Raw genomic sequence first — 12,629 nt, 5'->3', positions numbered from 1 at the left:
ATTACAGGCATTAGCCACTGTGCCTGACCAATAGAATATTATTTGGCAATAAAAAATAATGAAGTACTGAGATAGGCTACAATACAGATGAACCTTGAAAACACTGTGCTAAGTGATGCAGGGCACAGTGGCTTGTGCCTGTAGTGCTACAGTCCCAGCTACTCAGGAAACTGAGGCAGGAGTATCATTTGAGCCCAGGAGTGTGAGGCTTCTGTGAGCTATGATTGCGCCACTGTACTCCAGCCTGGATGACAGAGTAAGACTCCAACTCTTAAAAAAAATAATAAAAAAAGAAAATACTATGCTAAGTGAAAGAAGTCAGACACAGAAGGCCATCAACTGTATGATTTCATTTATATGAAATATCCAGAATAGGCAATTCCATAGAAACAGAAAGTAAATTAACTGTATGATTTCATTTATATGAAATATCCAGAATAGGCAATTCCATAGAGACAGAAAGTAAATTAGTGGCTGACACGGGCTGGAGAGAGAAGGAAATGTGGAGTGTACTACTAATGAGTATGAGGTTTCTTTTGGGATAATGAAAAATGGTTGTATCACTTTGTCAATATACTAAAAGCCACTGAATAATACACTTCTATTTTATATTATGTAAATTATAATTCAATTAAGTTGTTTGTTTGTTTCCTGAGACAGAGTCTCGCTCTGTTGCCAGGCTGGAGTGCAGTGGTGCAATCTTGGCTCACTGCAACCTCCATCTCATGGGTTCAAGTGACTCTCCTGCCTCAGCCTCCCAAGTAGCTGGGACTACAGGCGTGTGCCACCACACCCATCAAATTTTTGTATTTTTAGTAGAGACGGGGTTTCACCATGTTGGCCAGGATGGTCTCCATCTCTTGACCTCATGATCCACCCACCTCGGCCTCCCAAAGTCCTGGGATTATAGGCATGAGCCACCGTGCCCCACTGAAGCTGTTAGTTTTTAAGAGAATACACACACACACCTTCCACAAATCAATATGGAAAAAAAAGACAACACAATTGGCAAACAACTTGAAAAGGCAGGTCACAGAAGAGGATCTTCTGCAAACGGCTACTTACAATATGAAGGTGTTCAACCTATTTATTCATCAGAAAAACACAACTTAAAACCAAAAGGAGATGCCACTATGTATACACTAGAATAACTTTTACATTAAACGTACAATTCAAAAGATTAATATTAAAGTGTTGGTGATACTGCTCTCATACATTGTAAGTGGAACTATAAACTGCTAGGGAAAACTATTTTGCGGTATCTACGAAAATTAAACGTATGCTTAACCTATGGCCCAGCAATTCCATTCCTGGGTAGAAACCAAGAGAATTGAATGTATATATCCACAAAAAGATTTGTTCAAGAACGTTTATAACAGCATTATTCTTATTTTTTCAACTAAAAGTTACTATTATTTTATTATTACTAAAATACAATACGTTTTTTATTTAAAATACACTGTTTATGTATACATTTCTATGAATCCTAACTCACATAATAGTTACCACAGTCTGAAATTTAAAAGTTCCATCACCCCAAAAAACTCTCCCCTACTATCCTTCTGTAGTCACATTTTCCTTCTCTAATAACTCTTAGAACCCACTAATGTGTTCTCCATCACTACAGTTTTGTCTTTTTGAGACTATCATATAAATAAAATCATGCCAGATGTCATTTAAGACTGGCTTATTTGACTCAGCATTATGCCTTTGAGAGTGATCCCAGTTGCTCTATGTATCACTAGTTCATTATTTTACCTGAGTTATAATCTATTCTATAAATATATCTCATACTGTTTATGTATGTACCTGCTGAAGAACATTTGGGCTGCCTTCAGTTTTGAGCAATTATAAGCAGAGATACTATAAACATTATCCATTGTGTGAACCTAAGTTTTCATTTCTCTAGGATAAATATCTAGGAGTGGGATTTCTGGGTCATTAATGATAAGGTCTCTAACTTGATAAGAAACTGCCAAACTGTTTTTCCAGAGGAGCTGCATCCTCCCCGTTCACAAATAATGTATGAGAAGTTCCAGTGGCTCCACATCCTTGGCAACACTTGATATTGTCAATATTTTTTATTTTAGCTATTGTAACAGGCATATATACACTTGCTTTAATTTTTATCTTCCTAATGGCTAAAGAAGTTAAATATGTGATGTCATCTGTATGTATCTTCTGTAGTGATGTTCAGCCTTTTAACCATTTCATAATTTGGTTATTTTCATATTGTTAAATTTTAAAAGTTCTTTGTATACTCCAGATATAAGTCCTTTATCAAATTTTTTTCAGTCTATAACAGCTTTATACGCAATAACTAAAAACTTAAAAAAAAAAAAAAACTCAAATGTGGGCCAGGCATGGTGGCTCACGCCTGTAATCCCAGCACTTTGGGAGGCTGAGGCGGGTGGATCACGTGAGGTCAGGAGTTCAAGACCAGCCTGGCCAACATAGCGAAACCCTGTCTCTACTAAAAATACAAAAAAAAAAAAAAAAAAAAAAAAAACAACAAAAAAAAAAAAAAAAAAAAAAAAAAAAAAAAAAACAACTGGTGGCACACACCTGTAATACCAGCTACTCAGAAGCCTGAGGCACAAGAATCGCTTGAACCTGGGAGGCAGCGAGGCATGGTGACTCACGCCTAAAATCCCAGCATTTTGGGAGTCCAAGGCAGGAGAACTGTTTGAAGCCCGGGGTTTGAGACCAGCCTGGGCATCAAAGTGAGACCCTATCTCTACGAAAAATAAAAAATAAAAAAATAGCTAGGTGTGGTGGTGTGCTCCTGTAGTTCTAGCTGCTTGGAAGGCTGAGTTGGGAGGATCACTAGAGCCCAGGAGGAGGTCAAGGCTGCACTAAGCTATAATTGTGCCACTGCACTCCATCCTGGGCAACAGAGTGAAATCGTGTCTCTGAAAAACAATGCTTTTTTTTTTTTTTTTTTTTTTTTGAGACAGAGTCTCGTTCTGTTGCCAGGCTGGAGTGCAGTGGCTCAATCTAGGATCACTGCAACTTCCGCCTCCTGGGTGATTCTCCTGCCTCAGCCTCCTGAGTAGCTGGGATTACAGGCATGTGTCACCACGCTCAGCTAATTTTTGTATATTTAGTAGAGACGGGGTTTCACCATGTTGGCTAGGATGGTCTCAATCTCCTGACCTTGTGATCCACCTGCTTCGGCCTCCCAAAGGACTGGGATTACAGGCGTGCACCACCGTGCCCAGCCAAAAACAATGTTTTTAGTATTAAAAAAAACCTAAATGTCCACGAACAGAAAATAAATGATGAAATAAATTGTGGTATATTGATACAATAGAATGACACAGTAATTAAAAAGAACAAATTACTGATACAAAAACATGAATAATCTCTCTCTCAGACATTACAATTAATACAGAAGCCATACCCTTTAAGGTGAAATACACCATCTAAATGTAAATATAAATAATACTTCCTCAACATAAGTTTCTTCTTATACTATTTCAATAAATCTCAGATCTGCTTTTATTCTTTCTCTTCCATGCCACCAATACCACCACTTTTCTTCTTAATTTTACTGTTAGATATGTTGTTTTTGGAAGAAGTATAGAGGGAATGGTAGTAAAGGGAGAGTGCTTTAGGATTCAATACATTCTTTTGAACAGTAACATTTAGAGAATCTGTACTCCATAGTGGTACCACTGCACATTTTAAAGAGCATCTTGTATCTAGAACAGATAAGGAATTCATGTGACGGAAGAAAAGGTGTCACTGTGAGAATTTTTATTTTGTTTTTGTTTCTTAAGAGACAGGGTCTCGCTCTGTTTCCCAAGCTAGAGTGTGACAGCATGATCACAGCTCACTGTAACCTCAAACTCCTGGGCTCCAGAAATCCACCTGCCTCAGCCAGGTGCAATGGCTCACGCCTGTAATCCCAGTATTTTGGGAGGCCAAGGCGGGTGGATCACCTGAGGTCAGGAGTTCAAGGCCAGCCTGACCAACATGGTGAAACCCCATTTCTACTAAAAATACAAAATTAGCCTGGCATGCTGGCGTATCCCTGTAATCCCAGCTACTCGGGAAGCTGAGGCAGGAGAATCGCTTGAACCCAGGAGGCAGAAGTTGCAGTGAGCCAACATCGTGCCATTGCACTCCAGCTGGGGCAACAAGAGCAAAACTCCATCTCAAAAAAAAAAAGAAAAACAGAAATCCTCCTGCCTCAGCCTCCCTAGTGTCTGGGATTATAGGCATGCACTACCACCTGTGACTTTTTTTTTTTTTTTTTTTCCTAGAAACAGGGTCTTACTCTGTAGCCAGAATCTCAAACTCTTGGCCTCAAGTGATCTCCCCACCTCAGCCTCCCAAGAGAATTTTTTTTTTTTTTTTGAGACGGAGTTTCACTCTTACTGCCCAGGCTGTAGTGCAATGGCACAATCTCGGCTCACCGCAATCTCCGCCTCCCAGGTTCAAGCGATTCTTCTGCCTCAGCCTCCCGAGTAGCTGGGATTACAGGCATGCACTACCACGCCTGGTTAATTTGTATCTTTAGCAAACAGGGTTTCTCCATGTTAGTCAGGCTGGTCTCGAACTCCCAACCTCAGGTGATTTGCCTGGCTTGGCCTCCCAAAGTGCTGGGATTACAGGCGTGAGCCACCGTGCCTGGCCTACCCAAGAGAATTTTTTAAGTTAAACTTTTTAATTTGGAGTAATTGTAGATTCACGTGCAGTTGAGTAAGAAATGATACAGAGATTTCATGAACCCTTCACCCAGTGTCCCCCAATAGGGAAATCTTGTGCCATATAGAAAAATATTACAACAAAGAAATTGACATTGACACAATTCACAACTTTATTCAGACTTCATCAGTTTTACATGCACTCTGTATATGTGTAGATTAATATATTTACCACTAGAGTTGAGACACAAGAGTTCCCTCATAAGGTATTCCTTGTGCTACCCTTTTACAGGTACACCCACCTTCTCCCTCCACCCACCCCAATCTCTACCCCTAGCAACCATTAATTTATCAATCTCAATAATTTTGTAATTTCAAGAATGTTACAGAAATGGAACCATACAGAGTGTAACCTTTTCAGATTGGCTTTACTAACTCAGCATAATTCTCTTGAGATATATCAAAGCTGTTGCATGTATCAACAGTTCACTTTTTACTGCTGAATAGAATTCCATATATAGAATTTTGGGAGGAAAATAATAAGCTGAAAAAATTCTTACCAGTCCCTAAATTCTTACCTGTCATTCCTTAGGAACATGAAACATGAATAAAAGCATTAGAATAATAAAAAAAAATAACAACAAAAAAAAACCCAGAGTTTTGTATTTTTTTCTTTTTTTTTTTTTTTTCTTTTCTAGAGACAGGGGATTTTCCTGTGTCACCAGGCTGGAGTGCAGTGGCGCAATCAAAACTCACTGCAACCTCAAACTCCTGAGCTCAAGTGATCCTCCTGCCCCAGCCTCCCAAGTAGCTAGGATGACCAGTGAACAGCACCATACTCAACTAATCTTTTTACTTTTTGTAGAGACAGGGTCTCATTATGTTCCCCAGGCTGGTCTCAAATTCCTGGCCTCAAGCCATCTTCCCATCTCGGTCTCTCAAAGTGCTAGTATTATAGGTATAAGCTACCACACCCAGCCACAGTTTTGATGTTCTGCCTTACTCTTCTTATTCTGACAAGATATATCCCATATATATATTATTTTTCTTTTCTTTTTTTTTTTTTTTTTTTTTGAGACAGAGTCTCCCTCTGTCACCCAGGCTGGAGTGCAGTGGTGCAATCTCAGCTCACTGCATCCTCTGCCTCCTGGATTCAAGCGATTCTCCTGCCTCAGCCTCCCGAGTAGCTAGGATTACAGGCACCCGCCACCACACCCGGCTAATTTTTGTATTCTTTAAGTAGAGATGAGGTTTCACCATGTTGGCCAGGCTAGTCTCAAACTCCTGACCTCAGGCGAGCCGCTCACCTCGGCCTCCCAAATTGCTGGGATTACAGACATGAGCCACCATGCCCAGCCCCATATGCATATTATTTAAGAAACATGGCTCTTCAGCATTCCAGAGGACCTATATTTTCTGCATGATTTTCAATTTACAAAGTGGCTACTGAAATTTTAACAATTATCCACTGAATATCTGAACCAATACTAAAATGACAGTTTACTACTCAGCTTAATGACAAAATTAAAAAGCTGAATGACATTCATATGATATCCATAAGTGATTAAAAGAGAAAGAAATTAAAATTGATCAACCTGGCAGTCTCTATCTACGTACAACCTGATAACTGCTTTTAGTATGAGGTTTAAAAAAAAAAAAATCATAAAGATTTCCCTTTTTTGTTTTTGTTTTTGAGACACAGTCTCACTGTCGCCTAGGCTGAAGTGCAGTGGTGCAATTATTGCTCACTGCAGCTTTGACCTCCCAGGCACAAGCAATCCTCCCGCCTTAGACTCCCGAGTAACCAGGACTACAGGTGCACACCACCATGCCCAGCTAATTTTTGTATTTTTGGTAGAGACGGGGTTTGCCATGTTGCCCAGGCTGGTCTTGAACTCCTGTGCTCAATGAGCGATCCGCCCGCCTGGGTCTCCCAAAGTGCTAGGATCACAGGCATAAGCCACCGTGCCTGGTCCATCATAAACATTTCTAGATCAAAGCCATAAGTACTACAAAATTACATATACACAAATTCCTTTTCACTCCTTAAACACGTATAAGAAATTTACTTTGATTTTAGAAGAAACTATTATTCAACAGATTTATATAAAGACTGATATGGCTCTAGAAGCCTAAACTGCAACTAAAAAAAAAAAAAAAAAAATTCAGATATATAATTTAAGATAAATATACAAAAGTCTTTAAAGAATTTTAAAGAGAAAATCATTGCAGTATCTTCTAAAATGAGGCAAAAGACTGGTTAACAAAAAATTCACAAGCCTAATAACTTGCCAAATTTCAGTTCAGTATGATAAAACCACTGCTAAATTAATAAGCCGTGTTCATAAAGAAAAACGCCAATTCATTGTCCTACAGAAATTCTGTTGTATTGGAATCATCAGAACTTTACAAACATAAAACTAAATACCTGACTTCGGTATCCTGGGCACAGTCAATGTAGAGAGCAGATGAAAAACCTAATTGTTCCATTCTTGGATTGGTAAATACAAATTCTGATCTATAGTGATCACTAAAAGATTCTAGTATTAAACAAAAACTATTTAAGAGGTAATTTTCGAAGCTGCCTCTTTCAGGTCACTGACATCTGAGCAGCTCAGCTTGTCTTCTAACCATATAGCAAAACACATTCCACTGAAAGGTTTGGCCTGATGACTATCCTCAGCCCAGAAAACTAAACAACCATAAGGAAATGAAGGAGGAGCAACAGTCATACATTTTGAAGGCCAGTTTCTTAATAATGACATATGACTGGCATCTCTATATTGAAATTCAGAAAACTGATATTAAGTAAGAAAAAAGCTGGAAGTTAGATACTTATTTACTTAACTAAGAATATTTAGCTTCTTCTAAAGGGAAATTGTAAAGCATCACATACAATGTATCCTTTTGATAATGATCAGCATAGCCTAACTTAACCAATGATAAATTACCAATCCAAATAAATGTCTTTAATGAAAAGACCTGGAAACAGAATATTCTATAAATTTACTTAACTAGAAAACTAAAATAAATTTCTTCTAAATGGTTTCTATTTAAAATTTTTAATTAACAAAAGCAAATACTGTTAGGAGATACAAGTCTGATGACTACATCATGATGAGTACAGATAATAATCTACTGTATACCTCAAAATTGAAAAGGGATTAGATTTTAAATGTTCTCATCACAAAAAAAATGATAAATGTAAGAGGTTATGCATGTTAATTGGCTTGATTTAGCCATTCCATATCAAATTGTACACCATAAATACATACAATTTTTGTCAATGTTTAAAAAGACATATACACATACACACACATAATGTTTTTATTGTTCTAAAAGCACACACACACTTTATTTTAAACACTGGGCATGGTGGCTCACACTTGTAATCCCAGCACTTTGGAAGGACAAGGCAGGAGGATCACTTGAGAACAAGAGTTCGAGATCAACCTGGGCAACATACCAAGACTTTGTCTCTACAAAAAAAATACAAAGATTAGCCAGGTGTGGTGGTACACGCCTGTAGTCCCAGCTATTCAGGAGGCTGAGACAGGAGAATCACTTGACCCCAGGAGGTTAAGGCTATAGTGAGCCATGATCAAGCCACTGCACTCCAGCCTGGGTGACAGAGCAAGACCCTGTCTCAAAAATAATAGTAATAATTTTAAAGCAAATACTTGCAAGAACCAAGAACCCAAATTTTCTACATTTAAATTTTTTTTCAGGCTAGGAGTGATGGCTCACATCTGTCATTCCAGCACTTTTGGAGGCCGAGGCAGGAGGACTGCTTGCAGCCAGGAGTTCAAAACCAGCTTGGGCAACACAGTGAAACCACATCTCTAGAAAAAATTTTTTTAAATTACCAAGCATGGCCAGGAATGGTGGCTCACGCCTGTAATCCCAGCACTTTGGGAGGCCGAGGCAGGTGGATCACAAGGTCAGGAGTTCAAGACCAGCCTAGCCAATATGGTGAAACCCAGTCTCTACTAAAAATACAAAAATTACTTGGGCATGGTGGCGCATGCCTGTAATCACAGCTACTCCAGAGGCTGAAGCAGGAAAGTTGCTTGAACCAGACCCAGGAGGCAGAGGTTGCAGTGAGCCAAGATCACGCCACTGCACCCCAGCCTGGGCTATGGAGCGAGACTCTGTCTCAAAAAAAATTAATTAAAAAAATAAAAATTACTGAGCACTGTGGTACACACCTGTAGTCCTAGCTACTGGGGAGGCTGTGGCAGGTGGATTGCTTAAGCACAGGAGTTTGAGGTTACCATGAACTATGATCACACTACTGCACTGCAGCCTAGGCAACAGAATGAGACCCTGCCTCTTTAAATAACATAGATAAAAATTATTTTTCAATGATCTAAAACATCAAGCCTTTGAAAATGTTTTTTCTATTGTTTCCAGTACATACACCTTACTATATGAAAGAATATAGGGTACAGAATCCATCTAAAATATTCCAGGAAATACCATTCCAAATGAGTTAGGAGTATACTCATTCAGGCTATGATACACACACACGAGCACACACATGCACACATTTTTTTTTTTTTTTTAAACATGCTCTCGTTCTGTCACCCAGGCTGGTGGCATGATCTCAGCTCACTACAGCGTCCACCTCTCAGGCTCAGGCGATCCTCCCACCTCAGCCTCCCAGGTAGCTGAGTCCACAGGTGTAAGCCACCACACCTGGCTAATTTTTATGTTTTTTTTGTAGAGACAGGGTTTTGCCATTTTGCCCAGGCTGGTCTCAAACTCCTGAGCTCAAGGACTCCACGTGGCTCAGCCTCCCAAAGTGTGTGGATTACAGGCGTGAACCACCATGCCCAGTCTATGATATATATTAAATACAATTAGGATGTTTATTAAATGATGTTTACTAGTCCTCATTTCCACTGCTAAAAATGTTACATCCTAGGCCGGGCGCGGTGGCTCACGCTTGTAATCCCAGCACTTTGGGAGGCCGAGGCGGGTGGATCACAAGGTCAGGAGATCGAGACCACGGTGAAACCCCGTCTCTACTAAAAATACAAAAAAAATTAGCCGGGCGTGGTGGCGGGCGCCTGTAGTCCCAGCTACTCGGAGAGGCTGAGGCAGGAGAATGGCGTGAACCCGGGAGGCAGAGCTTGCAGTGAGCCGAGATTGTGCCACTGCACTCCAGCCTGGGCGACAGAGCGAGACTCCCTCTCCAAAAAAAAAAAAAAAAAAAAAGTTACATCCTAATCTAATGTTAATTAATACTTTACAGTGTAAAGACCAAGCAAATAATTGAAAAAAAGTATAGAACTCCATATAACATAATCTTTTCCAAATGTATGTTATGTTTTATTACATAGACACACATAAATGTTGTTTTATACTTTAACATGCCATATCTAGCAACATATCTCACACACAGAAGAGAATCATTAGTACCCATTTGACAGGAATCTTTAATGTTTTCACTTTTTCAGGGTTTAAGGAGTAACAGCATCCTAACACCTAGAAATGCCACAGCGACCTACCATGAGGCAAATATCACCAGCCTACTTAAAAAACCAACTATTGATATAATTAACTTCTGATATACTCAATAACAAGTAACTATGTTTTTCAAAATATTAGTATTTATTGAAACAACAAAATGTTACCTAATTCTGACTTAGCTTTCCTATACAGAGAAGACTGCACTTAGAAATTTTTTTGTCTGCTTACAAAAACTTACCTATATAAACCAGTTTAGCCATTTTTCCAGTAAGATTTCAAAGTAATATTCATTTCCTTTCTCCTGTAGCCCAGAAACAGCTAAGTGATTAAGAGTCATTTTAGACTTCCTGTAGTCCCCATGCAACTTTTTAGCCCTGCCAATATACCAGCACCTGTACTTACTCCTGGCTTTCCTGGTGTGGGAGGCAAAGATGGTTCTAGTAGGGCCCAGATCTTTCTACCCCAGAAATTCACTTTAGGTGTAAATTTCTAATTTCTTCTTAAAAATAAATAATTACTAAATACATTATCTACTCCCAAGGACCTTAACTACTTAAGATTTAGGTAGAAGCAAACATTTAATTGAATCTATAAAAAGAGGTAAATAAAAAGAAAATACAATTTAGGCTGGGCTCAGTGGCTCATGCCTGTAATCCCAGCACTTTGGGAGACCAAGGCTGGAGGAATGCTTGAGCCCAGGCATTTGAGACCAACCTGAGCAACACAGCAAGACCCCATCTCTAATAAAATAAATTTTAAAAAAATACAGGTTAAGGCCGGGAGCAGTGACTCACGTCTGTAATCCCAGCACTTTGGGAGGCCAAGGTGAGTAGATTACCTGATATCAGGAGTTTGTGACCAGCCTGGCAAACACGGTGAAACCCTATCTCTACTAAAAATTAAAAAATTAGCCGGGTGTGGTGGTGTGCGCCTGTAATCCCAGCTACTCGGGAGGATGAGGCAGAAGAATCGCTTGAACCTGGGAGGCAGAGGTTGCAGTGAGCTGAGATCGCGCCACTGTACTGAGCGACAAGAGCAAAGACTCTGTCTCAAAAAAGAAAAAACAAAAATTTAAATACAATTTTAACTTTTAAAAAAAATTATTTAAAAATATCTGGGGACCACTCACGGTAGTTCATACCTGCAATCCCAGCAGTTTGGGAGGCTGAGGCGGGTGGATCACTTGAGGCCAGGAGTTCAAGACCAGCCTGGCCAACATGGCGAAACTCCATCTCTACTAAAATTACAAAAATTAGCTGGGCATGGTGGCCACGCCTGTAATCCCAGCTACCAGGGAGGCTGAGGCATGAGAATTGCTTGAACCCAGGAGGCAGAGGTTGCAGTGAGCTGAGATTGCATCACTGCATTCCAGCCTGGGCGACAGAATGAACTCTGTCTCAAAAACAAAAACAAAAAAATACAAAAATTAGTCGGGTGCAGTGGCCCATGCCTGTAGTCCCAGCTACTCAGACAGCTGAGGCAGGAGAATTGCTTGAACCCAGGAGGTGGAGATTACAGTGAGCCGAGATCAAGCCACTGGACTTCAGCCTTGGCAACGGAATGAGACGCTGTCTCAAAAAAAAAAAAAAAAATCTGTAGAGTTGGGGTCTCATCATATTGCCCAGGCTGTTCTCAAACTCCTGGGTTCAAGCAATCCTCCTGCTTTGGTCTCCCAAAGTGCTGGGATTACAGATGCAAGCCACCATGCCTGGCCTACACTTTTAAAGAAAAAGTGATTTAGAGAAAATATTACAGTCTAAAATCAAAACAAGGAAACTTTGCTAATACCCAGAGTTACCCACATTCAATCTAACACACAGTAGCCAGCAGACACAATTTTTAAATTGTTTAAAAATTATAGTCAGTTTGTGGTAAATATCAATTAATAATTTCATTCTTGGCCAGGCGCGGTGGCTCACGCCTGTAATCCCAGCACTTTGGGAGGCCAAGGTAGGCGGATCACAAGAAGAGGAGATCAAGACCATCCTGGCTAACACAGTGAAACGCCATCTCTACTAAAAATACAAAAAATTAGCTGGGTGTGGTGGCGGGTGCCTGTAGTCCCAGCTACTTGGGAGGCTGAGACAGGAGAACGGTGTGAACCCAGGCGACGGAGCCTGCAGTGAGATCGCGCTATTGCACTCCAGCCTGGGCGAGGGAGTGAGACTCCGTCTCAAAAAAAAAAAAAAAAAGAATTTCATTCTTGGCCAGGCACAGTGGCTCACACCTGTAATCTCAGCACTTTGGGAGGCCGAGGCAGGTGGATCACGAGGTCTGGAGTTCAAAACCAGCCTGGCCAAGATGGTGAAACCATGTCTCTACTAAAAATATAAATAAGTAAATAAATAAAAAATACAAGAATTTCATTCCTGGGCTGGGTGCGGTGGCTCACGCCTGTAATCCTAGCACTCCAGGATGCCGAGGCAGGTGGATCACCTGAGGTCAGGAGTTCAAGACCAGCCTGGCTAACATGGTGAAACCCTGTCTCTACTAAAAATACAA

General features: G+C 40.2%; 1 protein-coding gene across 7 annotated transcripts in view; it reads right to left on the bottom strand.

Annotated features, from left to right (window-relative positions):
* NT5C2 (5'-nucleotidase, cytosolic II) overlaps positions 1–12,629 on the bottom strand; it is a 99,503-nt gene that overhangs the window by 68,652 nt on the left and 18,222 nt on the right. The gene's annotated exons all lie outside the window — the stretch shown is intronic.

The sequence above is a fragment of the Hylobates moloch genome, unplaced genomic scaffold, assembly GCF_009828535.3.
Source record: "Hylobates moloch isolate HMO894 unplaced genomic scaffold, HMol_V3 SCAFFOLD_3, whole genome shotgun sequence".
NCBI lineage: Eukaryota > Metazoa > Chordata > Mammalia > Primates > Hylobatidae > Hylobates > Hylobates moloch.
The sequence above is the reverse complement of the archived record's forward strand: the minus strand, read 5'-3'. Positions and strand labels throughout refer to the sequence as shown.